Source organism: Ambystoma mexicanum, chromosome 9, assembly GCF_040938575.1.
Source record: "Ambystoma mexicanum isolate Mex_15411 chromosome 9, UKY_AmexF1_1, whole genome shotgun sequence".
Lineage (NCBI taxonomy): Eukaryota > Metazoa > Chordata > Amphibia > Caudata > Ambystomatidae > Ambystoma > Ambystoma mexicanum.
Window position 1 is genome coordinate 590276589 of NC_090931.1, and position 27575 is coordinate 590304163.

Below are 27575 nucleotides of genomic sequence, written 5' to 3' on the forward strand. Positions count from 1 at the left end.
GCCTTCGTTCTAGAATGGCAAAGTACATGTAACAGTCGACAAAAACCTAAGGGCCAGTCAGGAGCTGAAGAAGCACTAGCACGACCAGAAGGCAACAGTGACAGTCTATTCTCCAGGCCATTGTGTGTGGATTCTGGAGCCTGTCAAACCCAGTGCCCTTTAGGACAAGTGGACTGGGCTTTAATGTGTGCTGGAAATAGTCAGTGAGGTGAATTATCTCATTGAGGTGAAAGGACCTAAACAGATAGGCAGGGTCTTTCACATCAACCGGCTAAAGCCCCATTATAGCTGAGATGACCTGTCATGGTGTCAATGACAGACGGAGAGATTGAGGAGGAGACCGATCCCCTCCCAGACCTCCTGCACACTGAATACACAGATGGGTCAGTTGAAGGTGTCAACCTTGCAACGGACCTGTCAGAACAGCAACTGACAGACTGTTGCCGTTTACTGGGACAGTTTGCCTGTCTGTTTTCACGGACTCCAGGTCATGCAAATTGGTGCACCCATGATTTGGACACTGGAGACAGTAAGCCGATGAAGAGTAGGATTGACTGGATGTCCGATTTCCCTTGCTCCCAGTGCATGCCGTTGCTCGCCATCCACCGGGACACAGTGCATAATTTGTAGAGCCTCTCCCTCTCTCTAGGCAGAAAGCTTGCTACCACACCGCTTCCCACTGCGCAGCCCCTGCATTCAAGGCCTTCAGCTTTGGAGACCCTCTCAGGACCGACATCCTCATTAACAATAGCGGCGGCTCCATCGTCTCCCTCCCTTCTTCCTTTCCTGCAATTGCTGTTGTCGACTTCTACAACTCCTTGCTGTTCAATGGCCTGCACCTGAGCGGCCCTTATATATTCAAAAGTCTCGCTTAGGTGTCGGTCATTAGAACCACTAGACTGCATCTTGCAGTTTAGAGCCTCTGAGCCCATCTTCCTCGTCCCAGTACTTAGGGCATTGTGAGACTTGGAGTCTGCAATTTTCTGATTACCTTTTCCCTTAGGAATGCAAATTTCAACATTACTGGATTTCCTTTGGGTATTGAATGGACCTTTAAAGAAGGGGTTTAGAGGGGTCAAGGGTTGGCCCTGATTTAAGGGAAAGTATATTCATCAGAAATCTGAATATTAAAGTTCTGATATCCACATATATTGTTCTCCTGTGGCATAAAAGGGCTTTCACTACCATCAATAGGGATAACTGTATGAATGGGACTCTTACTTAAAAAAACCTTAAATATTCAGGCACTGTAGCAATCTCCTACTCTGAAGAAGATATATACTGCATCTCTCCCAACGGAATCCTCCTGTTCGCCTAGGCGCCTTCTCCTCCCAGGTGATCCACCCGGCTAATACCACCCCCAGGGTTAGGATCAGGTAGCGGCCTCCATTCCCTGGCCACCTGGGAGGAGACTTTAGGCAGGAATTCTATGATAATTCTGCAGAATTCATCACACTGGCCAATATGTTTTTTCTGTACCCTCTTTCACCCACCACTTCATCCCTTCCCTTTTCCTTTCCTATGCTGACTACAGTCTGGATATCTCGGACGGGGCACAATAAGACAACTTTCAGGCAAGGCTCAGCTCTCTCAAAATACTACAGTGGTGATTTGGCACAGTATAAAAGATTACAAATATAACACACATAACAAATATATTGGGATTTATAAACTTTGTTTTTGAAGAAATGTTTTAATTCTGTTGTTATTTTCTCCACTTGGCTCCAGTATTCATATTCCCTTATCCTTACCCTCACCCTCTCCTACATGGCACAAGTTTAGACTGCCATGCTTCTCCAAGTAGACTTACTATTGTGGTCTTTCAGGAGGATCTCGATGAATCTCTTCAGCAGTCTTATGACAGATCGGCAGGCTCATGATTTTTTCTAATCGAGAGAAACTGGTTGCAGATGTATAGATCGAAGATTAGACACTTTAGGCTAAATTATCAAAACATTTATTGGTGCGAGTGAGAAGGTGCACTACCGTATCTCCTCACTTGCTCCAAAAAATGGAGCACCCAAATTATCCAAGGGCATATGAATGAGGGCATCTTAGATGTACTCATTCAAATGCCCTTTTTCCCCCTTTGCACATTTGCGCAAGTAAGGGGGCATTTCTGCGCATTTAAAAGTGCATCCCGAATTCACAAACAAGATGGGCCTCATCACACGGATGGCGGAGAACCATGGCGCTATTAGCGCCATGGTTCATGCTGGTAAAATACCGGCACAGCCTTGGCGGAAAGGGGAATTACCGCCCCATTCCAAGGTTGGCGGGGCGGTAATTCCCCCTTCCACCATTGCCCTTCCCCATTCCCATTTTTGGCCCATAGGGCTCAATGGGAATGGGGAAGGCGCTAATTTTGGTACCGCAAATTGCGGTACCGTAATTAGCTCCCTGGGTCCCTTTGCGGGTTGGTTTTTAACGCCTGCAAAAAGCAGGCGTTAAATCCCCCAACCCGCAAAGGGACCTCGTAGTAAGGCGGTAAGGATTGACCGGTACCGGTATTTTACCGGTACCGATAAATCCTTACCGCCATCCGTGTAATGAGGCCCATGATGTGTTTTTAAGTGCACAGAAATGAGGGTCTTCCCCCTACACCTATGACCCTGTCCCGATGTTTTTTTGAAGTTTGACAGCCGCGGTTTAAACCACAGCTGTCACAATTGCATTTTCATCCACCAAAGAGGAATGCAAATGTTTTTTTTTTCCTTGGGCATAATTAAATGCGCTCCGAGGAACCATGTGGTTGCTGGGAGCCTTTCATACATTTGTGTCGGGAGAATGCCCTCAACACTAATGTATGCAAGGGGGCTGAATAGCACATCTTTTCAAAGACGTGTTTATGGGAGGGCCGAAGAGGCATGTGCGTCAGGCTCCCACCATGGTGAGGGGCAAAAGACTAAACTGAGTGAAAAGGTGGGCACTACAAAAATACTGTTAATTAAGTTTTATTCTCAGTTGATTTAAATTGATAAACTTTAGCCTGGGGCATCCGGTTATAAAGAGGTCCTATGGCATTGGGACCAAAAGATTCAAAGCAAAAAGATAGAGTTGAGCTGCTCTATCAAAAAACCGGTGCTCTCAGTTGGCCCTAAAATAGGGCTGCACATTAAATATGGACCAATTGCCAAAGATTGATAAGTAAATTGTCAGCATTAATTCAATATATCAAAGAAATGTTTATTCACATCTCCTTTGGTGGTTCTTGGTTAGAAAGTTACTCAAATGAATATTTTTGTATCATATTCCATGAGGCTGTGCCAATATCAGGCTGAGATTATATGTACATATGCAAATGCATTCGGTTGTAAAAAACCTTCATCAGGGCGGTACATTCAATCAAAAATCTGTTCACATATATCTATACATTAACAGTCATTATAATAGTGATTTCAAACACATACCAGGTCCAAATGTTCCATAATGAGGATAATATGTAAAAAAGAGAGAAATTCTAAGTCAGTAACTACACATCAAAACACGTTAGTTGCTATCATAGCGTAAGTTAGGCAGAACTAAATACAAAACTGTTGTTCGTACCTATGTATCCAAATGGCTCGTGTTCGTATTACCATCCAGTAAATTAAGTTCCTGCAAAGCCACAGGAAGGTTAACCAGTAACAAGTAGTTTAACAATTCAGGTAATGTATACCGAGAAGTGAGAGAAGTAGAGTCAGCCTTACCGTGCAGCAACGCTGAGTCAATGTCAGCCGCATTCGCACAGGTGCGCGCGTGTATGTCAGTCTGGGAATTTAAACGTTACCATGGTGACCACAACGGCGTTGTGTCAGAGCACGTATGCCTTGGGTCCCACCACCGTGGCGTCACGGGAGGCGGGACTCATCACCATGGAAACGTGATCCGTAGAACGGATGCTTACTCATGTGAGTGTTTCAATCTTTGTAACTTAGGCGCATAACATTCTCGTGTATCTGAGCAGTAAAGTGAACAGCATAATCGTGTGTGTAAACAGCTATCACATCGGTATGTAGCAATATATTTACATAACAAACAAAACAACAAATTAGCTAAATCAGTGCAATTGTATCAAAACCGTTTTCCTGATGCATATATTAGCAATGCATATCCTGGTCAAGTGGGGAAAAAATAGAACATAAGACATGTGTAACCACATATGACATTAGAAGTTGGTGAACAGAAATGTAATGCAGTTCAATGTACTGTATTCAAATGAAAACTGTCAGTAAATGTCTTCGTAAAAACAGCCCACTGTATCTTTGGAATCCATCACGGCTAATTTTAAGAAAAAACTCTTAAAGAAAAAAGGAATTATAGATAACACATATAGTTTATTTCTTCGTTGATCCCCTTAGGTGCCAGGGTCCCCAAACGAACAATCCAGTAAGTTTCACGTTGATCAAGTTTCTTTTGCAAATTTTCATATTTGTTATACCTTTGTACCACTTCTAGGATAACAAATTTGATCTGTGCCAAACTGTGGCGTTTCTCACACCAGTGTCTAGCTACCGCTGAGGTAACTGTTCGATTCCTAATGCAAGATCTATGCTCATTCCAGCGTATCTTCGCTGTACGTTGTGTTTGTCCGATGTAAAAATGCCCACAGGGGCATTTTCTACCATAGATGGCATTTTGGGTGTCACACGTCGCAAAATCCTTTAATTTTATCTTTTCTCTAGAATACGGATGGTTGATGGTTGGTCCTTTCATGATGTACTGACAATTGCTGCAATTAAGGCACGGGAATGTGCCAGTACGGTCTGTAAGTTTCTTCTTGCGTGGAGGTTTGGTGTTCACCAACTTGTCTTTCAGATTCTGACTGCGTTGGTATGTGAAGGTTGGGAATTCCCTGAACAGATGCACTATTCTTTGATCGCAAGTTATCGTGTTCCAGTTTCTCTTGATTATTTGTTTAATTCGATTACTTTGTCTGGAAAATTTAGATACAAAGACTAGAGGAGGTGCTGATTTGTTTTTAGTTCGAGGTTTTAATAATTCCTTTCTGTCTTGTGCCGCTGTGCGGACTGTCGCCGCCTCTATTTCAACTTCAGAGTAGCCTCTCTCCAAAAACTTATCTCCCATGTCTTTCACCGCTTTTTCATAATCAATAGGGTCACTAACTATTCTTTTGACCCTTAGCATTTGGCTGTAGGGAAGATTTTTGATTAAGCTCGGTTGGTGAAAACTGAGTCTCTGTAAAAGGTTATTGCGATCAGTACTTTTTCTGAAAATGGTTGTTTGATACCCATGGTCTGTGATCTTTATTTCAACATCCAAAAAATGTATAATTTCTTTAGAATATTCATGAGTGAATTGTATCCTGGGGTCAATGCCATTTAGATAGTTGAAAAATTCTAACAGTTCGGTTTCTGTACTTGTCCAGATGCCAAAAATGTCATCTATATACCTGATCCACAATCCTATGTTGTTATTCCATTGGATTTCCTTCAGAACAAAGTCGGTTTCAAATTTATACATAAATGCGTTAGCATATGCAGGTGCCATTGTCGCCCCCATTGCAGTACCAGCTATTTGGAGAAAAAATGAGTTTTTGTATTGGAAATAGGAGTTGTTGCCAATAAATTCTAGCAATGCCATTATAAACTCCTTCTGAGCTGGTATGTCTTCTTCTTGCAAAAGTAGCCATTCCACCGCTTCTCGGCCCTGATCGTGGGGAATAGATGTGTATAGACTCTTGACGTCTATGGTAAAACAAATGTTATTGAAGTTGAATGGTATAGATTCAAGTAGCTGTAAAGAATGTGTGGAATCTTTGATGTAGGTGTTAGTCTTTTGAATGATGGGTTGTAAGAAGAAATCAATATATTTGCCCAGTGGTTCAAGGATACTGTCTATCCCAGCTACTATGGGTCTCCCTGGTGGTTTCAGAGGATCTTTATGGACTTTGGGAAGAATGTAAAAATGCGGAATACGTGGAAAGGAGTTAGTCAGGAACTTTCTCGTATTATGATTAATCCAACACAATTCTTCTGCTTTAATAAGTAGACTTTCCAAGTTCTGTTTGACTTCTTCTGTGGGGTCAATATCAAGTAGAGCATATACATTGGTGTAATTTAATTGTCTGATGCATTGCTAGTCATAGTCCTGACTATTGAGTAGTACAAGACTGCCCCCTTTGTCTGCAGATCTAATTGTGATAGATTCATCTCCGTACAAATCTTAAATCAGTTTCAGTTCATGCGGTTTCATATTGCGTTTCTTTGAATGTCCAAATTTATTTTTTTCTAGATCTCTGGTAACTTGCTTTTGAAATATTTCAACAGAAGGTACAGTGATGGGTGGAATTAAATTGCTCTTGCTTCTAAACTCTTTGAAATCTAACGGGTCATCATCTATTTGTGTGTCCTGTTCCAATTTGCTGAAAAACACTTTCAATTTCATTTTGCGTACTAATTTGTAGAGTTCGATCTTTGATTCAAAAAGGGTACTGTCATATGTAGGAACATAACTCAACCCTTTTTTGTAAGGTTTGATTCTCCTTAGGTGTTAACACTCTTGATGACAAATTGATCACTATGTTTTCTTTTGCTGCAATCTTGTGTTCGGTTTTTCTTTTCGTTTTTCTTTTGCCCCTTCTTGTTCTCTTCGACCTCTGTCTAAAAAAGGAACTCTGTTACTATCAAGATCTGTTGAACTCCCTGCTGCTGCGGAGGTACCTGGAGTGGATTCTTCTTCTTGTTGGGTAGTTTCTTTTTCAGTATCTGTTCCTGAACTTGATGTTTCACTTGTGTAATTAGCTTTCGGTTTCCTTATCGGGGGTCCATATTTATCCATCCATGTGTAAACCTCGTCTTTTAAATAGTCATAAGTATCCCTTTTACATTTTCTGATCTTCTTACTTTCTAGTTCCTTTTTGTAATCAGACAATTTTGTGTTGATGTCCTCTAGTATAGCATCTACTTCTTCTCGATTAAGGGTTGTCACCAGTTCCTTCTCTATTTCCGCTATTTCTTGCCCCAATTCATTAAGATCTTTCGCCAACTCTTGAATTGTTAGTAGAATGAGATCGAGAGAACATTTATTGAGTAAAGCTTCCCATCTTTTTACAAACTCCTTATTTTCTTTACAGAGGGTTGGTCTTAGTTGTATGCTTAAGCCCCTAGGTATTCTTTGGTTTCTATAGTATCTGCCGAGTGTTATGGCATGAACTTTCCGGTCTATCTCCTTGCGAATTAGGTATTCTAATTGTTTGATTTGCCGTGTGGGGTCTCCTGTGGTTGCGCTGGCTGTGTTGAATCCAGTATCTTTGATCAGTCCTAATATTTTGTCAGCCTCTTCGGCTGTGAAGCCCAATGTTTCTGATTTATTTGTGGTCAAACCTTCTATGTCAGCATATGACATGTTCAAAAATTATTATTCTCAGTTCTCTAATGTTCTGTGTCAGTGTGCCTCCACCTTGCTAAATGCCGAGACGAGAAATAACAAAACTGAGTGAAAAGGTGGGCACTACAAAAATACTGTTAATTAAGTTTTATTCTCAGTTGATTTAAATTGATAAACTTTAGCCTGGGGCATCCGGTTATAAAGAGGTCCTATGGCATTGGGACCAAAAAATTCAAAGCAAAAAGATAGAGTTGAGCTGCTCTATCAAAAAACCGGTGCTCTCAGTTGGCCCTAAAATAGGGCTGCACATTAAATATGGACCAATTGCCAAAGATTGATAAGTAAATTGTCAGCATTAATTCAATATATCAAAGAAATGTTTATTCACATCTCCTTTGGTGGTTCTTGGTTAGAAAGTTACTCAAATGAATATTTTTGTATCATATTCCATGAGGCTGTGCCAATATCAGGCTGAGATTATATGTACATATGCCAATGCATTTCGGTTGTAAAAAACCTTCATCAGGGCGGTACATTCAATCAAAAATCTGTTCGCATATATCTATACATTAACAGTCATTATAATAGTGATTTCAAACATATACCAGGTCCAAATGTTCCATAATGAGGATAATATGTAAAAAAAGAGAGAAATTCTAAGTCAGTAACTACACATCAAAACGCGTTAGTTGCTATCATAGCGTAAGTTAGGCAGAACTAAATACAAAACTGTTGTTTGTACCTATGTATCCAAATGGCTCGTGTTCGTATTACCATCCAGTAAATTAAGTTCCTGCAAAGCCACAGGAAGGTTAATCAGTAACAAGTAGTTTAACAATTCAGGTCATGTATACCGAGAAGTGAGAGAAGTAGAGTCAGCCTTACCGTGCAGCAACGCTGAGTCAATGTCAGCCGCATTCGCACAGGTGCGCGCGTGAATGTCAGTCTGGGAATTTAAACGTTACCATGGTGACCACAACGGCGTTGTGTCAGAGCACGTATGCCTTGGGTCCCACCACCGTGGCGTCACGGGAGGCGGGACTCATCACCATGGAAACGTGATCCGTAGAACGGATGCTTACTCATGTGAGTGTTTCAATCTTTGTAACTTAGGCGCATAACATTCTCGTGTATCTGAGCAGTAAAGTGAACAGCATAATCGTGTGTGTAAACAGCTATCACATCGGTATGTAGCAATATATTTACATAACAAACAAAACAACAAATTAGCTAAATCAGTGCAATTGTATCAAAACCGTTTTCCTGATGCATATATTAGCAATGCGTATCCTAGTCAAAAGGGGCAAAAGGTTGCCTGATCTAAAGACGTCTGCTCCTATTGTTCACATACCTTAAATAACGCAGATCAGGATACTTTATGGCGTTCCGCTGAGGCTCTAAACCTACGGATTGTCTATTGTTGACAAGTACATTCTGCTCTGATCAGTTAATCCTGTAATGTGTTCTGTGTTCACCGTAGCATACATAGTTTGTGTGTTCATTACGGCACAACTGCTGTAAAGGTTCACTGCTGGATTATATTGTTCAGGCGCTATAGCAAAAGTTTAAATGCATGTTGATACATTTGAGTGCTGTGATGGTTCAGAAGATAGCTCAGTGTGTTAAGCACTCATTGCAGAGATTTGTAATCATATGCAAGATTAGAATACCAAATTCCAGCAAGGCAGGTTGATACTTTCCTATGTCTGAAGTTGATAAACAAGCGCGTATATGTACTTTGTTTTGTGGCACAATTTTTTTTTATTTTATTGAGCTTTTGTAAGGCTCAATAAAAAAAAAGAAATTGTGCCACAAATAGGTCCTATTATCACCAATGGACCTGTACCAGATAGCGGTTTCTATAAAAACGAATATAGCCTCAATATGGTGACGTTCTAGTTATCAGTTCCTTCAGACAAGGGGCCTTATTATAACCCTGACGCTCCCGTAATGAAGGGTGCCGGTACGGGATCGGCAACCTTCATTACGGGATGCCCTATTACGAGGTTCCCTTGCGGGACCCGTTAAGGACGTCTGGTCAGACCCGTTATTAACGGGACCGTTATTAGCTCCCTCCCCATTCCCGTTGAGCCCTATGGGGGCTCAAATAGGAATGGGGATGGGTTCCTTCAAGGAGGAATTACCGGGTCCTCCAAAGTCAGAATGACCCGGTTATTCCTCATTGAAGGAACCCGGTACTGGGACCCGGTATGGAGGCAGCCATGCCCTTGTCAAGGGCATGGCTGCCTCCATACTCGTAATGAGGCCCTGTGAAACCAGTGTTATTTTTATTTATTTTTTTAAAATATGTTTTATTTTATTTTGAAGCCAAACAAACACACTACAACTGTTTCAATACATAAAAGCATCATTAGACCAACACATTTTCATTAGAACTCCCCAACTCCCCCCCCCCTTGAACTGGAGCCGGTTCTCACATGTCATTTACAGGAGCATCATCGGGTAGCACAATGCTTAAGCAGTCATCATCCGAGTCCTCTGTTCCGTTGTTACCCTGGTGAGGGTTTGCCATAGAGGCCACCAATTGCCGCCAGGCCAGCAAGGGCCCTACTTCCTCCTCGCCCCCCCTAGTGACCGCTTCAAACCAGACTACAGATTCAGCTTCCGCCCACCTCAAGAGGTCCACCCACCATAGCTCCACCCTAGGTCTGTGGGCCGCCTTCCAGCCCATGGCAATCTTGCGCTTGGCCAAAACACAAGCCAAGTCCTTCATCTTGCTTATGTGTTTTGAATGTCGGGGTCTAGGAAAAAACCCAAGCATGCATGACCAGGCCGATTCCACATCCAGCACCACCCCCCCACCAGCCAGTTTCGTCTTAACCTCATCCCAAAATCTGTGCACTTCCGGGCAAGCCCAAAACATGTGTAGCAGTCCCGCATCCACCTCCCCACACCTGGGGCATTGCTGCGTAGCTGGTCCCCCAAACTTTGCAATCTTCCCGGGAGTCAGATAATCCCTGTGGGTAACGTACAATTGAAGTTGTTGGAATCTTGCGTTCCGGGACACCTTTTTATGGTACCTCTGGGCCCATTCCCATTGCCCGTCTGTCATGGGTCCTCCCACCTCCTCTTCCCAATCTTGTCTCAATTGAAGCAACTCCTTCCCTGCCCTTGCTCGCAGGAGCTCGTATATCCTCGATATTTCGTGCCTGCCCTCCGAAACATCATACATTGTTTCCAGGGAGGCATCAGGGTCTTCCGCTAGCGCTGTCTTGGGCCATCTTTCTCTAGTCTTTTTCACAAGCCTAGCGTAGGTTATATATTGGCCACCATGCACCCCTGTCTCTTCCTGCAACCTCTGAAAGTCCAATGCCTCCCCTTCCTGCCATATGTCCCCGAGGGTGGCCAGGCCTACCTGTTCCCAGTATCTACGGACCGATTCAAGTAGTTGAGAGTTGCTCCCTCACAGCGCCGCCAAAGGGGCCTGCTGGGAGTACGGCTCCGAATCCCCCCAATCTTCCATGTCCTGTGCCAGATCTCCCAGCCGAGCCTCAGTAGCCGCCCCCTGACCACCAGTTTGTCTCTGCGCAACCACACCACTTCCATCAGAAAGTATGGGGCTGAGCCTCCACGCAGAAGCCTAGCTTCCGCCGAGTCTTCGGCCGAAAGCCACCTGGCCACATACAGCAGCTGCCCCGCCAGGTAATAGAGTTCAAAATTAGGCAGGCCTATCCCCCCCTTGTCACATGGGTTCTGGAGCTTCCACAGAGCAACCCTATTCCTAGAGTTGCCCCACACGAAACCCCTACACACGCTGTGAAGTTTCGCGAATAGGCTCCTAGGTATCAAAAACGGGACATTCACGAAAAAGTGCAAGAGTCTAGGCAGGACCACCATCTTGAGCAAGGCCGCCCTCCCCATCATGGTCAGGGGCAATCTAGACCAAAATACTATGCTGTTCTTAATCCCCTCTATCGCTTTTTCCGTGTTATGCTTGTGTTCTGCCTCGACCCAGTGGTAAATATTTATTCCCAAATACCTAAATGTCACAGGCTGCCATGGTATTGGCAGGACAGGCAGCCTCTGTACCGGGACCTTCCTATATCTGCCCAAAGGAAACAGACTAGACTTTCTAGGGTTCACCGATATGCCCGAAAGGGTGGCGTACCGTTCTATTACCTCCAGCACATACTGCAGATTTTCTTCTGGATAACGCAAATAAAGGAGCATATCATCCGCATATAGTGATATCAGGTGCCCTCCACTGACAGTGCTTATGCCCACCTCCCCATATTGTTGTCGCAGGCATATTCCCAGCGGCTCTAATGCCAGTATATATAGCATGGGTGACCAGGGGCATCCCTGTCTGGTCCCCCTGCAAAGTTGCCAGGTATCTGAGACTGTGGACCCCGTTTTGACTCTCGCCATCGGGGTGCTGTAAAACAACTGGACCCATCTGAGGTATCCAGGTCCCATTCCGTACCCCTTCAGGACCGCTTTCAGCCAGGGCCATCGTACCGAGTCGAAGGCCTTGACCGCGTTTAACGACACTATGGCCAACTCGCCTGTGTCCTCCTCAGTTTGGTCAATGATATGTTGTAGCCTCCTGTGGTTATCGGTGATGTTCCTGCCTGGAACATATCCCGTCTGATCTGGGTGTATCAGTTTTCCAATCACCTTCTTCAGTCTATTATCCAGCATTGCCGTAAGTATTTTGCTGTCCTGGTTTAGCATGGACAACGGTCTGTAAGGCCCGCACTCCACGGCCGGCTTGCCTGGTTTCAAGAGTGGAATGATCACAGCCTCGCGGAGGGACGGTGGGAGTTCCCCCTGCTCATAGGCCTCATTGAAAGTGGCAATCAGTGGCTGAAGCAGCTCTTGCTTGTATGTTTTGTAGAACTCACTAGGCAGCCCATCCGAACCAGGCGCCTTGCAAGTGGGCAGATTCTGAATCACCACCTCCAGCTCATTCAAGGTGACGGGTGCGTCTAACTCCGCGCGTTCTAGGTCATCCAGGTTGGGCAGCTCTATGTCCTCCAATGTGTCCAGTATGTCTTGACACATATCCTCCCCCGTGTCCTCATACAAGTGTCTGTAAAACTTAAGGAACTCCTCATTTACCCCTTCCTGTGTGTTGCAGATGCAACCTCTCTCATCCTTAATCTCACTGATCAACGAGCGGGGGGTCTCACTCTTATACAGCCAGACCAGCAGTCTGCCCGGCTTGTCGCCTCCTGCGTGTATCCTCTCCGTATATTTCCTGTAATTGAGTCTGCACAGCCTATCCCAGAGTTCACTGCAGGACAACTGTAGCTCCTTTACTTTGGTTCTGTTATCATGAGCGGTGTTCTCATGACGTGTGAGATCCTCTAGCTCCCTTTCCGCTTCTTGGAGTTCCCTTTCGATACCCCCCTGTAGCCCCTTAGCTTTGGAAATGGCTACCCCACGCACCACCACCTTAAACGCTTCCCACAGTGTGCCCACAGAGCGTACGCTTCCTGTATTTATATCAAAGTATTCTTCGATGGCATCCCTCAGACCCTCCCGGAACCCCTCGTCTTGCAGAGCCTCGGCCCTGAGTCTCCATGTAGGGATCCGCGATCTTGGGGGCTGGTGTCTCCAGTCTACCACCAAGGGCGAGTGGTCAGATAGTACTCGGGCCTTGTATTCCGCTGCCTCTATGTCTCTCACTATCTCGGCTGTTACAAACATGTAATCTAGCCTTGTGTGCAAATCATGTGGCTCTGCGTAGTGTGAATACTGCCTATCCGTAGGATGCAGCCTTCTCCACACATCCTCTAGGCCTAGGTCTTTCAGTAAGGTACCCAGCGCTTTGGCCGCCGGTGCCGTTTTCCCTGCCCTGTCTTTGGACCTATCCATTCTGGGATTCATGGTACAATTAAAGTCCCCCCCCACACTACCGTACCCCCTGCCAGGGGGCCAAGTTTACTGTAGAGGGTCCTAAAGTAAGCCGCTGTGTCGTTATTGGGGGCGTACAAATTTATGATATGCACATCCCTGTTTTCCAGGAAACCCGTTACCACCACCATTCTACCCTCCGGGTCCACCGTAGAGTCAAACACCCGAAACGGCACATGCAGCGCCACCCAAGTAATAACCCCTCTTGCGTACGCCGAGTACGCCGCACCCACAGCATTGCCCTTCCATTTTCTCCTGACCACCTCCAGCCTTTCCCTAGTGAGGTGAGTCTCCTGCAGCAGGGCTATGTCTACACGCATCCTCTGTAAGTACAGCATCACTTTATTACGTTTCAGGTAGCTGTTAAGGCCCCGTACATTCCAGGTCACAATTCTGAGATTACCCGATGCCATCTGGTCGGACTATCCCCATCCCATCCTTTCCCATAATGCTCCCCGTGCTAGTTCGTTTTCTGGCTCTCTCCCTTCTATTCACAAACAATACCCCCCCCCAACTTCACACCACTGTACACAACTCCCCTCCTCCCCCCTCCCTACCAACCCCCAACAATAGCCCAGCTCCATCCCTGGATCTCAGGCCTACCCACGTCTGGACCTGTCTTGTATCCGAGGACAAGGACCGCGCGGGGCACCACCTATCTAACAGTGACCTAACTAAGTGTACTACTATTGGGTTCAGTGGGTGCTTCCTAGGAGCTCCCAGTCATCTATTTAGGAGAAGTGCATTCAACGGGACCCGCCGGCGGATACCATGACTTCCTCCCCACAAGCACAATATCGTTCTATATTCCAGTCCCAATGTCATAACTATGGCCTCACGGGTGCCTCAGCAACGTGCTACTTATCTCCAGCCGCTTCTGTCTGGACATCCGGTTCCTGAGGTAGACCCTGCATATCCAGCCACTCCATCGCTTCAGTCGGCGTCTCAAAGAAGAGGGATCTATTCTTATAAAACACCTTTAACCTGGCGGGGTAGAGCAACATGTAGCGATGGCCTGCTTCTCTAAGCCTCCTTTTCACCAATCCAAAGTTCATTGGACTACGCTGTACAAGCAGCGTATAGTCCGGATACGCCGTTATTTTCGCTGACCCCCTTTCTATCGTACCTCCTTTCCGGAAAAATTCGAGAATCTTTTTGCGGTCACGATAGTTCAAGATCTTCGCGATCAACGGCCGCAGGGGGGCTCCTGGGGCCGGTCTCCTGGTCAGGGCCCTAGGCGCCCTTTCAACCGCGAACCCCTGGGTCAGCTCCCCACCTGTAATCTGCTGCAAGAGCATGGTTTCAACGTATTCCGTGGGGTTCGGTCCTTCCATTCCTTCCGGAACACCCACTATGCGAATGTTGTTGCGACTGGCGCGCCCCTCTGCCAGCTCCGCTCTGTCCTCCTGATTGCCCACTCGTTGCACGAGGGCATGAAGCTCCTTAGCATGTGCATTGCACGCATCCGTGGTCAGGGCCAACTCTTTCTCCAGTTCCCCAGTGCGCTCTGCGATCGTTCGCACGTCCTGTCGTAAAAGGGTCACCTCTTCTTGGACCGCTCCGATCCAGGCCCTCCTGCAGCTCTTTCATGGCCAGGCCCAACTTCGTTTTTCCAGGCCACCTTCAAGTCGGCAATTGCTGCCAGCACCTCCTGGATAGTACCCGGTGGGTCCGTCGCCACCGCAGGGGCCTCTTTGCTCTTGCCCCTTCCACGCCCGGGGGCGACCTGGCGTAAGCCTCCATCGTAGGCTGCTTGATCCGGGGTCGCACCACCTTGGAAGACATCCTGCTGCGTCGGTTGGGCACACGCGCCCAGCTGTGTCTCCGGCGCTGCGTAGCGCCTCGCGGGGTCCGCTCGCCGGCCCCTCCTCAGCAAGGCTCCGCTGAACTCGGGTTAGCTCTGCTGGCGCGCCACAATCCAGGGCCTCCTCAGTGGGGGCCCGCACTTATGTTCTTGCCACCAGCCAGAGACGCATGCAATGCGTCCCTCTAGTTGGGCTCGCCCCGCTCCGGCCAGCTCTGTCTTCCTCAGCTCCACGGACCACTTATGGCCCTTTGTCCACGAGCGGCCATCTTGGGTGCTGCCCTTCCACTGCGCAACCGCCACCTTCTTGGAAGTCCAGTTCTGTGGATATGCAGTCTCGCTGGTGGGGAGGGCACTCACCATGTGCCTCCCACTTTCATGCACCCTTGGATGCACCGTGGACTCGAGAGTCCGCCGAAAACCATCACTTCTTCCCAGGATCAAAATCGGATCATCGGGAGCTCCTCCAAGGAACGTCCCCTCACGTAGCCATCAAGCCACGCCACCTGAAACCAGTGTTAATGCTTGTATCCTGGCTTTGCTAGCAGACGATATAGTGATCCTGGACAACACATCTTATATCACTGACAGTACTGTGCTGTCTTCTGTGAAAAGGATTGCCTTCTCACATTCTAGTAGCATTATTTTTCTCATTACCTGATCTTCCTCTTTATGCAGATTGTTTGAGTGGAAGGGGTTCTGAAAACCAAATGTCATGGCCTTTGGCTCATATTTAAAGGTCTGCTTATTTGACACACAAAACATTTGCCTTTTTGTACAATTCAAAGGTTCTTCTGCACATCATGAATAACAATCTACAAGCCTTTGCATTGGGTGTATTTATAACTTTAAAATAAAAAAGAGAACCCCAGATGAAATCTTTTGAGATCACATTAATTAGTAGGCTGGTACCTGTACACTCCCTTGATGATGGAGCCAATGAAGCTACAATCATTCCCGTTTTGCATATTAGCAACCTGGGCTCGGGGGTGTGGCGGCCTCCCAGCCAATAAGGAAGCTCGGAACGGGGTCATTACCTCATGGTAAAGCCACCATTTTGAACCTCCTCAGACGGCTGCCATTTTCTCCACCGGGACGAAGGTAAGTTCACTGCTGCTTCCCCCCGCATTCCCTTCCCCCACCCCCAATTTCCACAACCCTAATCCAAACCCACCCCTGTATTACTTAGCTGGCGCTCCCTTGCCCGATGCTGGCATTCCCGGCGCATCCCTATTGCGGCAATGGGTGTGATGGAAATGGATAAGGGACTGTGTGTAGTTTCCTTCTCCCTTGTCCAAGGTGGCCCTCTTGGTTTGTAGTTTTGCTCAAGTTGAGAAACAGCCAATAAGTTTAACTTACCGGAACTGGTTATACACCAGGGCTAATGTTAAGGCCCAAGCAAACAAGGCTAACGTTAAGGCCTGAGCGGCCCGGTGCATTATCTGACCCAGTTATACCCCCACCCGTAGGAGTTTATTGCTTTAATATTCGTCTATAATATTTTTGTTTTAAAATATTGTCATGTTGGGTTATGTGATTTGTGTACTTTACAAATCAGCTCTATAAGGATTATTTTCGTTCATGAAAGTCCAACATTAACAAATAATTGCACAATGCTTGTGGTTAGAACTAGAAAAGAAAATGGTAAAGGGCAGAGATTTCAGATTGGTTAAGAAGTGAAGCTGGGATTTACACCAAATGTGTGATCCTGGGCATCTCACTTAATCTCGTATTGCCTGACCTGTCAAAATTGCAGCTCCCTAAACCTTTCAAAATCACCAGCCTTTCAGAGTGAGTTCATTTTCAGGGGATGATCTTCAAAAAAGACTCTTTCTTAGAAGGCTACCAGGGGGCGCTTGGATAACGCTCCTTGAAACGTTGCTCCGAGCTGCCGGAGTTAAAAGGTTTCCTGCCCCCCCCTTTGATCTCCTCCCACAACCTTTGAAGTGACCTGCAACCACCCTTTCCCCCCTCCATAAGGTGCTGTGGTAATGGGGCGAGTTGCAGGCGGATCGGAGTAAAATCGCCAGAGCACCGCCTGGGAAGGCATGGCCCGAGTGAAGGTGTGGCGGGCCCCAGACCTGTGCTCCGGTAGACGCTGGACCTGATTGTGCAGTGTGCCCCGGCTTCTTCCGGGCCGTCGGCCTCGCGGCTGGTGGCCCAGATCGTGGGCTGGACCGCCTCTGCAACCGGGGGCGTGGAAAATAAATTCCTTGCAGGAGCGTGGAGGAGGCCAGGTGGCAAAGTGGACCACCCTCCCCGGGAGTGGAGTTAACACACTGGCACCCCAAGTGAGGAGGAACCAGGGGATACCTGGTGGGGCACCTCAGTGCATTGGAGGCCTCCAGGGACTCACGAGTGCCCACGGGCTGGAGGGGGAAAAGGAGGGTCTGCCTGAAGAGTGCCTTTACCACAAGGCCAACCCATTTGTAAGTGGAGGAGCCAGCATGGTGTCGGTCCCCAGTCGGCTACTGAGCAGCCCCTGACCAGCGCAGCCCCTGCACTTCTGGCCCTTGACTGTGTTTATTGGCCTACCTTTTTCCATGGCATATGAGGGAGCGGCTTCCGGACCCCCCTTTACTGGAGATAGGCCGATTGGGGCTGGCTCACTGAGAAATATCCCCCGCGCCCCCGACTCAGGCAAGGATTTGGCAGTTTACCACCTTGGGGCAAAAGAAATCAGAGAAATTGCATAGTACAGTACCCCCCACATGGAGTGGAAATCCACCCCGAGGCAGTTTCACTACGAGAAGCACACCCCCTCGGCCAATGGCAACGAGTGGTAGAGCCATGAATGACGAAATAAGTCACCAGGCCTCCACTAAAAGAGACATTGCCTCCTTCATGGAAGAAATCAGGGAAATGAGAGCTGATATGGGGGGCAAGTTGGATAGATGGAACCAGCTTGTAGTCAAAATGGATGAGAGGATACAGCAAGTCGAGTCTAACCAGTCTTCCTTGGACTCTTTAGAAACTCAGATGGACATGAGGCTATCAGAGTTGGAGAGAAGAGAGACGCAACTAACTCTAAAGATGGACAACGTCGAAAATAGGGAAAGGAGAAACAACCTGCGCTTTTTTTGTATTCCGGAGAACGAGGGAGAGACAGAGGGATTTGAGGAGAGCCATCCATAGTGTCACGAAAGTCCTGTTCGGGGATGACTCAATTGACAAACCCAAAATTAATATGGCCTACAGAGCAGGAGGAATGACCGGGGGTCCGAGGTCACTGCTGGCCCACTTTCATCATTACCCTGAGAAACTGAAGATCCTAGAGAAAGCGAGGTTGGTGGGCACAGTGCACCAGGGAGAGGCCAAGATTACAGTTTTTCAGGACCTATCATCCTATATGCTAGCGCAACACAGGCTGTGTGGCCCATTGACCAGTTGGCTCAACGACAAGGGCATCCGTTACAGGGTATGACATTCTTTCATTGACACCCGTTTTTTTGTCTGGTGTTTTTACAAAGAGTTTTTGCCTAAAAAACAACACTTTGATTAGATTTTTCAGCAAAAACTCTTCGTAAAAACACCAGTCGATCCTTATTCAATAACCTTTGAGAATGATGATTACAAACATCACCGGGTAACCGAGGATGGTATAAGAAGAGTTACGGAGGAACTGACCAGGACACAGGAGAGTACATGTGATGCTGGAAATGCATTGGAAGGACAGGGCCTCCCTGTCCTTGTCCTACACTCATTTTATCATGTGTGTTCTGTGTTATTTTCTGCACAGGAGTCCATGTGGAACTCCTGGCAGTGCAGCTCTTCCTCTTTTTTGGTTGTGGTGAACAAACCCTTGGGATCCCCTTATGGCACCCATTGATGGCGGTATAACCCTGTACCCCTACTGTATGTTTTTGGGCACCTGTGTGTGGCCCACAGTGCAGGGTATGGGCTGGTGGCAGCTCCATGCTGACTTTGACAGGTGCTCTCTTCCATTTTGGGATACCCAGGCCCTGCCATTGGAATAAATTGATTCCTGATAGGGGACAAGATGGCCCCTGTGGACTCTTAGTTTCAATTGCCTGTTACCTTGTTTTCCCAAATTCCTGGTAAGCCCTGACTCTGTCCCTTCCCCCGACTGGCTGTTGGGTGGAAGTTCCATGTATGGTATTGTGGGGAAGTCCAGGGCAGACTGGCTGGAGCCTTCCCAGTGACTGTATGTTGTGGGTACACCCCTGGGGTAGGACCTGGGTGAATGGAGTGTGTGAAACAATATACATCTCATGTTATGGGTGTCTGGTTTCTGGTGTGTAACACAATGAATGAGACAGCCCTGCCCGAAACTGGTATGAATGCAGTGTGGAGTGCTGAATGGCTGGGTACTTGTGCCAATCCACATTCCTTGTTGTGAGTGTCTGGGTGGAGAAGAATGGCCTGAATGCACTGTGAGCCGGGTTGGCTGCCTGCCTGCTGAATGCCCTTCTGAATGATTGGCTGCCTGAGCCTGGCTCAGCAGTGTGAATGGGAGACAGAACAGTATATCTGGGGACCTCTCACTTACCAGAATTGTTCAGAAGCTGAAGTCGAAACTTGATGCTTACTCTCAAAGCCGAGCCGGAAGGAGAAGAAATGCTGCTGCTTTCATTCAAAGTAATCTGAAAGCTTTCGTGCCTTCGAGGACTGATCCAAGAGAGGACCTGGCTAGGAGACATCGCCCTGAGCTACGAGGGAACATCGTGCACCAGCTAACCTTCACCAAGGCCCCCTCGACCGCCGAGAATCTGAAGTAAAGCGCCAGGACGTCAAGGCCATCCACGACCGCCACCGTCGACCAGAGCCGCAACGCTCCATTGCCTAAAACACTTTGAAATCAAGGACTCGCTTGCTCATCACCGTCGACACTCTGTCCCGCCGGAGAAAGTCAAGGTCGCTGACAAACCGAGGAGAATCCGCTGGTGGGTTTCCCACCACCCAAAGTCCACAAAGACGATGACGAAGATCCAAAAGCCAGATGTGGTCGGGTCCCGATCGCCGACGCCAAACACTGATGCCCTTGCGTTCTTCATTGACTCTTTGCGGCAACAAACTCTCGTCATCGATGTGCACCGCATGCCTCATCTTTGTATGACGTCCACGACTGATCGTTGACGAGCACCGCAAGGAGCAAAGGTGCTGCCTCGACGACATTGTTCTCCTTTTCTTCAAGGAATCTCGACGATCCGTGGCTCCTGCCTTAAAGGGAGTTCACTCAAGAAAGATCCGTCGACGACCTGACGTCGAACTCTGCTAGAAGGAACCAAGACTATATTAAACAATATATGGACTGGGCTTGTTGATACACTTTATTTACAGGTTGCCCAGGTGGGGGGATCGTCACACAGAACTGTGTCTAGTGGTAGGGACCCAGTATTCTGCCTGTTGTTTAACCCAACCTGTCTTCCCTCTTATGTCTATTGTTGATTCACTTTACTATTTGAGTTGTATGCCATTGAGACTGTCAGCAGTTGGTGCATTTTAATGGAATTAAGAGTTAACTGTGGTACCACATAGATATTGTACATATTTATCATTATAGTATTGCCTGAGCACAAAGTGTGATATTGTGTGTGTCTATAACGTGAACATGAACTCTGTTATCACTAACATAGTATGTACGGACATTCCTTTGTGGGGGCTTAGGCACTACACTGTATTTAAGAACCAGCCTGCATCACCTCCTGAGAGCTTAAGCCTTGATTGCTCGTCCAACGTTACCATATAGAGAATCTTGGCTGGGGTGCTCTGTCCTTCTACTCTGCCATATAGAGAGCAGGAGTACAGATACCCCCCTCCAGTCTTTACAGTACACCCAAAGTCGCAGCACCCTGCTCTCACTGTTGTCCGCATGCTCCTCTGATCCCTGCCTTGCCCGTCTCTACCATTTTGTATCCTTAACTGAACCTGATTCAGCCTTCACAATTGTCCATGGTTCACCGTCCTGTTGACTATGCTTTTTATGCAGCCCTCATGACTGTCCATGGTTTACTGTCCTGTTGACTATGCTTTTTATGCAGCCCTCATGATTGTCCATGGTTTACCGTCCTGTTGACTATACTTCTTATGCAGCCCTCATGATTGTCCATGGTTTACCGTCCTGTTGACTATGCTTTTTATGCAGCCCTCATGATTGTCCATGGTTTACCGTCCTGTTGACTAGGCTTTTTATGCTGCCTTCATGTCTGTCCATGATCTGACAACTTCATGTGTTTGCTCCTTCCTTAGACCACCTAGCACACTGTCAGCCCCTACCTGCGGCATGTATGCCTGAATCAATACCTATCCTCCTCCTCAAATGCCTCGCCCAGGCTGCCCCTTTCTATTTAAAAAGCAGCATTACCCACCTTAGTTGCTACCCTATCCTGTGCTCCTGCGACACACCATGACCTAGCCAGCCACCTACTTGCTGCTATGCTTGCTCAGAGTCCCACCTTCGCCTGCTCTCAATGTGTACTCTACCTCTCAGTTCAACTACTAGCACTGTTAGGACCAATACTACATTGTGTTAATACCATTACCACAGCCCCACTACTGACTTGCTCACACTTTTTATCCTTAACTTCCTGCACCTCACAACTTGTACTCAACATGCATCCTATCTCTCTTTTGCACCGCACCAGCATCGCCTCGTGTCACCCACAGCAGCATCATATCACACTGCCCACTACGGTCAACCCTCCAGCCACTAACCCTTACCTTAACCACCCATCTCTATGGCTCCAACACTTCGCCACAAAGCCCACACCTAACCAACCTTGCATGGTACCTGTGAGAAACTTTAGACTAGGTTCTAGACTCCCTCACATCTCCCACCGCCCTACCAACACTAACTCACCAGCCAAACCATCACGCACTAAGCTCACAGCCTGTGTCCAACAACTCGCACCCACACCCATTCTAGACATCCCTTCAGCTTCAAGTACCACAACATGCCTCAAGGCTACTTTGGTTAACACCAGATCACTCACGCCCATGCTCTCGACATGGCTGATCTCATTACAACTCATGACCTAGACTTCATAGCCATTACTGAAATATGGCTTCATGCTGCCTCAGGACCTCTTCTATCCTTAGCCATCCATGAAGGCTATACCATCATCAGAAGTGATCGTAACACCGATCAATCTAAAGGAGGCGGTGTGGCCATCATCCACAAAACCGCGATTAATCTCTGATTATCAGCTGCTCCCTGCCAAATCATTTCAGCAGAACTACTCACAGCTACATTAGCCATCACCCCCAACCAGACCGTTACACTCCACATTATATACAGACCTCCTGGCCCACTATCTACCTTTGCCGAAGACCTCTCCCACGTCCTCGCCAACAACACCAAGTTCAAATCCCAAGTCATTGTACTAGACGATTTCAATCTAGGCTACCTTGACCCTAATGATGCCCCTTCCCACGAAATCAACAACCTACTACTTAACCTTGGTTTCAATCAACGGGTCACCTCACCAACTCACTCTAAGGGCAGGACCCTCGATTGGATAGCTGACTTAAATTGCGACACCACTGTCAACTCTAATCAACCATGTACATGGACTGACCATCACCTTATCACCTTCAGTATCCCCACTAAAATCCTCCCTACTATCCCCAATATTGTGCCAGCTACTATCACAAGAAATAAGCGTAACATAACCTGCGCCAAACTTCTCCCACCTATCCTCCCTGTCCTTAATGATTTCTCCTCCTCATGCTCTAATCCCACAGTCCTAGTAGACACATACAATCAGACCATGCTAAAAGCGCTTGATCTCATCGCACCCTCCAAGTTACGAAAACCTAAACCTCGGGCCCACCTCAACTCCTGGTTCATGCCTCAGTTGAGAACCCTTCGTAAGGAAAAAAGGATCCTTGAAGCACGATGGAAGAGCAACCCAACGGAATCTAATAAAGCAAGTGTTGCCCTAGCGACTTTAAATTACAAAGAAGCCATATTCTCTGCCAAAAAAGAGACTTACAATAAACGCATCGAACTAGCCCAGTCCAACACCAAGGAGCTATTTAAAATCCTTAAGGAACTGGAATCCCCTGCCACCACGCCAGACAGTATCTGGAGTGCCAACATTCAAAAGGCCCTCCTGGGTAAGATTGCCACCCTCCAAACCAAAATTAACGAGAAAATAAACAGCCTGTACGTCTAATCTTGCTCACAACGTTACCAAGGATAACCCCAAAACTAACGTTGAATCTTTGCAACCATTTAGCTTTTCACCTCTCTCCATCACAGAAGTTGAACACATCATCAACTCCCTTAAACCCACCAATTGTTAGGGAGACCTTTGCCCCGCCACCATTATTAAGGAGGCCTCATATAACTTAGCGCCCTTCATCACTACACTTATAAACTCCTCCTTCAGTTCTGGGATCGTCCCAAACAACCTCAAGGATGCTTGGGTCAGTCCACTCCTAAAGAAAAACACTTTGGATGCCAACATACCCACTAATTACCGGCCAATCACCACGGTCCCTTTTCTTCTTAAAATCCTTGATTGTGCGGCATATCTGCAGATCCAAGAGTATTTGGAAACCAACAATCTCCTAGGACTAAGGCAATCTGGGTTCCGACCACGCTATGGCACTGAAACCGCTCTTTTAGACCTCAAAACCTAGATTGAGGACCTAAAGGATAAGGGCAAACTTGCCCTATTACTCCTTTTAGATCTCTCCGCGGCTTTTGATTTAGTAAATCACCAAATCATATGCCGACCACCTTAAAACTGCTGCCCACTTCTCGGACAAAGCCACAGCCTGGATCACCTCCTTCCTTGACAATAGATCCATGAGGGTCTTCTCTCCTTCTGCCACCGCTGAACCCTCTCCTGTCACTTATGGAGTCCCTCAAGGATCTTGTGTTTCCCCGACACTCTACAATGTATTCAAAAAAACCCTCTTCGACATCCTGGATCTACTGGGCGTCACGTATACTAACTACGCTGACGATACCGAAATACTTATCCCCATCACAGGAGACCACAAAACTGATTCCATAGCCATTAACGCCATTTATCAAGTCATTCAGGCCTGGATGGCAGAGCATGAATTATGCTTAAACGACGAAAAGACCGAGCTCCTCATCCCTGGTTCCCACCAAAGACTGAGCAAGCTTGACCCAGCGTTTAAATCCTTCACCATTGATGGTAACACTATTAAAGTTGCCAAGGATACTAAAACACTTGGTATCTACATTGACTCCACACTCTCACTATCTAGACAAACTAATGCAGTATCTTCTGCAGCATCTTACACATGCAAGCTCATCACAGCATGCCGTCCTTTCCTTTCACCAGCCAACTGCACCACACTAGCCAGGACCTTGGTCCTATCCAAAATTGATTATAGCAACGCCCTTTATCTGGGCACCAACCAATGCAATATAAAAAAAACTACAAATCATCTAAAACAACACAATCAGAGAGGCTCTTAACATTCACAGGAACCTGCCCATCTCAGGCTCCAGACGGAATCTCCGCTGGCTCTCAGTCTCCCAAAGAATCTCTCTTAAAGCACTGGCGCTCACACACAAAAGCCTCGCCAACCAAGCCCCTAGCTACTTAGCCAGCAGATTTACACGACACACTACTTCCAGAAGTGCCCAAACCAATTGCCTTGACATCCCACGCTTTAACCTCCAAAAATCTGGTGGTCGTAGCTTCCCAGTCCTAGCAGCCAAGCTATGGAACTCGCTGCCTAATCCCCTGAGAGCTGAAACTTCCTTCCTAGACTTCAAGCGCAAAGCCAAAGCTTGGCTGTCTACCCACGACTTACCATGACTCTACCTTCGAGTCATCAGCCACAGCATTAACTGCCCACTGCTTTAACCTGCTACTCTACACGTGTATATTCCCTGTATTATCTGTATATTTCTGTATATTTATTCAAATGTTTGTACATTTTCTGTATATATAAAAAATGCCTCGGCCTATACCATTCCTGTAACTAAGTGATGCGCCCGGATGCCCTGGGGCTTGGTGCGCTTTATAAATAAAATAAATACAAAAATACAAATACAGATGCTCCCAAACACTGACTGTCCCGAGCCTTGACTGACTAGGCCGATCGAAACCATGTTGAGGACTGCCAGAACAGCAATAGCCCAGAAATGGAAGGGAGAATTTCCACCAAAGAAAGCTGAATGGGAGTTAAAGCTCCGGGACATAATGACAATGGAAAAATTAACGGCCATAGTGAACGACCGCCTAGCCAAAGTTTAGGAGGAATGGGGCCCCCTAATTACTGATTGGGAGAAGGATGGGGAGAGGGTTGAAGGAGGAGGTGAGGATGGTGTTTAGTGAGAAGGTTATCTCCAGTTTAACAGGGGGAGAAGGAATGGGTCGGCGGTGGGAGCCACAGGGGGCAGTGGAACTGGTCAAGTAAAGGGGGATGAAGAATCAGGGGGCCTGGAGAAGGAAGTCTGCAAGGGGGAAGGGTTGCACTCCCTCGATCTTGGTGTATTTGAATACTTTCAGGGGTCTATCGATGGTGAGGTTTCGTGTGGAGTGGCTCCTCACCCAGAGACAGAACAATTGTGAAGTGTGCTCTAGAAGGCCGCAGGGAGTAATAACAGATATGTTGCTTTTAGTGCTATGTGACGTTGAATAAGGGGGGCGTGGAGGGGGATGTGAAGACAAATTGTTATTATGATGTGTTTGAAATGTCTTGTAAGTGAAAGGAAATGCTAATAAAAATGAAAGCAAAAAAAAAAGCCTCATTCTGGGTTTCACTGGCTAAAGTGTTTCTTTGTCTATAATAATGGTGGGCATTGATATAGTGCATGCCACATTCGCTTGTATTATTGTTTTTTAATGGCAACACCGCTTGAAAGACATGCAGACATGTCCCTCTTCTAATCTCAGTTTGTCTGGTTATGGACACCTTCCCAGTAGCTTCTAATCAACAACATTTGTATCCATGCTTGAGCACTTTTGCATTGTATGAGACTACTAATCTGAGTCCTTTGTCTGGTCTGGGTTATGTACACCTTTTTCATACGATCTGTGGCCTGCATTTCTGCTACAGCACCTATACTTTCCTTGTGGCTGCTATTGATAAAAAGTGTCTTGTATCTATGCTAGAACACAAGTGCCCTCATCGTGGTCCAGGGGTGTTGTTAGGTCTGGAGAAGATCAGGGGCTAAACTAATGTTGGGACTGGCGGGACTTGGGTCTATCTAGCATTTTGGTTGTAGCACCTGAGCTTCTATCCGGGGCTACACGCCAAAGACCCAGGGCTAAGGCCCCCTCAGTCCCCCCTTGCAAAGCCTCTGTCGTGGACTGTTAATGTTGCCCTGAAAATGCTATTTATTATTCTGATTATAGCAAGAATGAAGAGGGTAAGGGGAAGTAAAGGGAATACCTATACTTATTTTGATCACTGCGAGGCAGCATATGATTCTGTGGGTTGTGAGGAGGGGTTGCACCCAGATATTCTGGATCCCTTAATTTCTTTGCTTCAGTGAAGCGGGGGCCCAAAGGTGTCCATGCCCTAGGCCCCAAAAGAGCTTAAAATGGCCATGAATGTTTGCACTATTGTCTAGCCCCCCTGAACGTTCATGTCACCTTTGAGAAAAAGGTTTCCTGAACATTTCAGCAATGAGCGCAAAGGAAACAAGCACATTCTTTGGATCTTTGATTTGTGCTCATTTTTGAGAATATGGCCCATTGTTCCATCCACTTTGCTTTGAAGACATTAACCGGAACTCTGTACAAAATACTGTATCAATGCATGTTAATCTATATTAGAGCTGTATAATTAAACCCCACAACTCTTCATAGGTGTTCGTTGATGGGCTCTATGTAGGTTCCATTTCAGCATTTCCTGTGGTGAGGAACGATTTGCCTTCATCTCATTACACAGACCATCTCCTGCGACCAGTGGTCGAAATGCACGAAAAGAAGTAGTGGAACTATTTGTTGCTGACCTGCCCCTGCTCCCCACAAATCACATCGCCATGCCCCCTCCCATGCGCAATCTAAACCCCCAAACAAACACACCTGCTTAAGTGCAAGTTTCAACTTCTTCCTACACTTTTATTTTAAAGCTAAACCATTCCGGAATTGTTTCTTTTTAAAATAAACATATAGGAACAGTACAACATTTTTTCTTAAAAGGGACGAGCACAGCTCAGCTCCCAACCGCTCTCGCCCACTTCCACCAATGCCTGCAATACTTAATACGAGATTGTCAAAAAGCACCTTTCATCCACAGGGACTGACTGGAGTCGCCTGGAACAAGTCCTCACTCGGGCTCTGGGATAAAGATGGTGACATGTCTGCTGTTTGAACACTTCTATTGGTTTCTCATACTTGAGGTTACGTTAGGTCTAAATAGAAGAAGAAAAGGTGTTGACTCGTGTGTACTACCCTCTGCACTGCAACGCCGGGTTTGGAGAGACTCAGTCCGAAGCTCGGTCACAAGCGAGTGGCTCCCTCAAAGGTCTGCTGGTGCAAAATACAATATGACTTGACATGAGAAATCTCAAATGGCACTTCAACCGTCAAGAACCCCCACCAGCCGTGGCCCCAAAGGTAGGCATCAATCCTACCCGAAGTGAAAGGGTGGGCCAGGA

General features: G+C 46.8%; 1 long non-coding RNA gene across 1 annotated transcript in view; it reads right to left on the reverse strand.

Annotated features, from left to right (window-relative positions):
- Nucleotides 1-3141: 3141 nt before the first annotated feature.
- LOC138488326 (uncharacterized) overlaps nucleotides 3142-27575 on the reverse strand; it is a 506810-nt gene continuing 482376 nt past the window's right edge. The window contains exon 5 of the long non-coding RNA XR_011274641.1: nucleotides 3142-3367. This is a non-coding gene — a long non-coding RNA (uncharacterized lncRNA). The remainder of the gene's footprint in view (nucleotides 3368-27575) is intronic.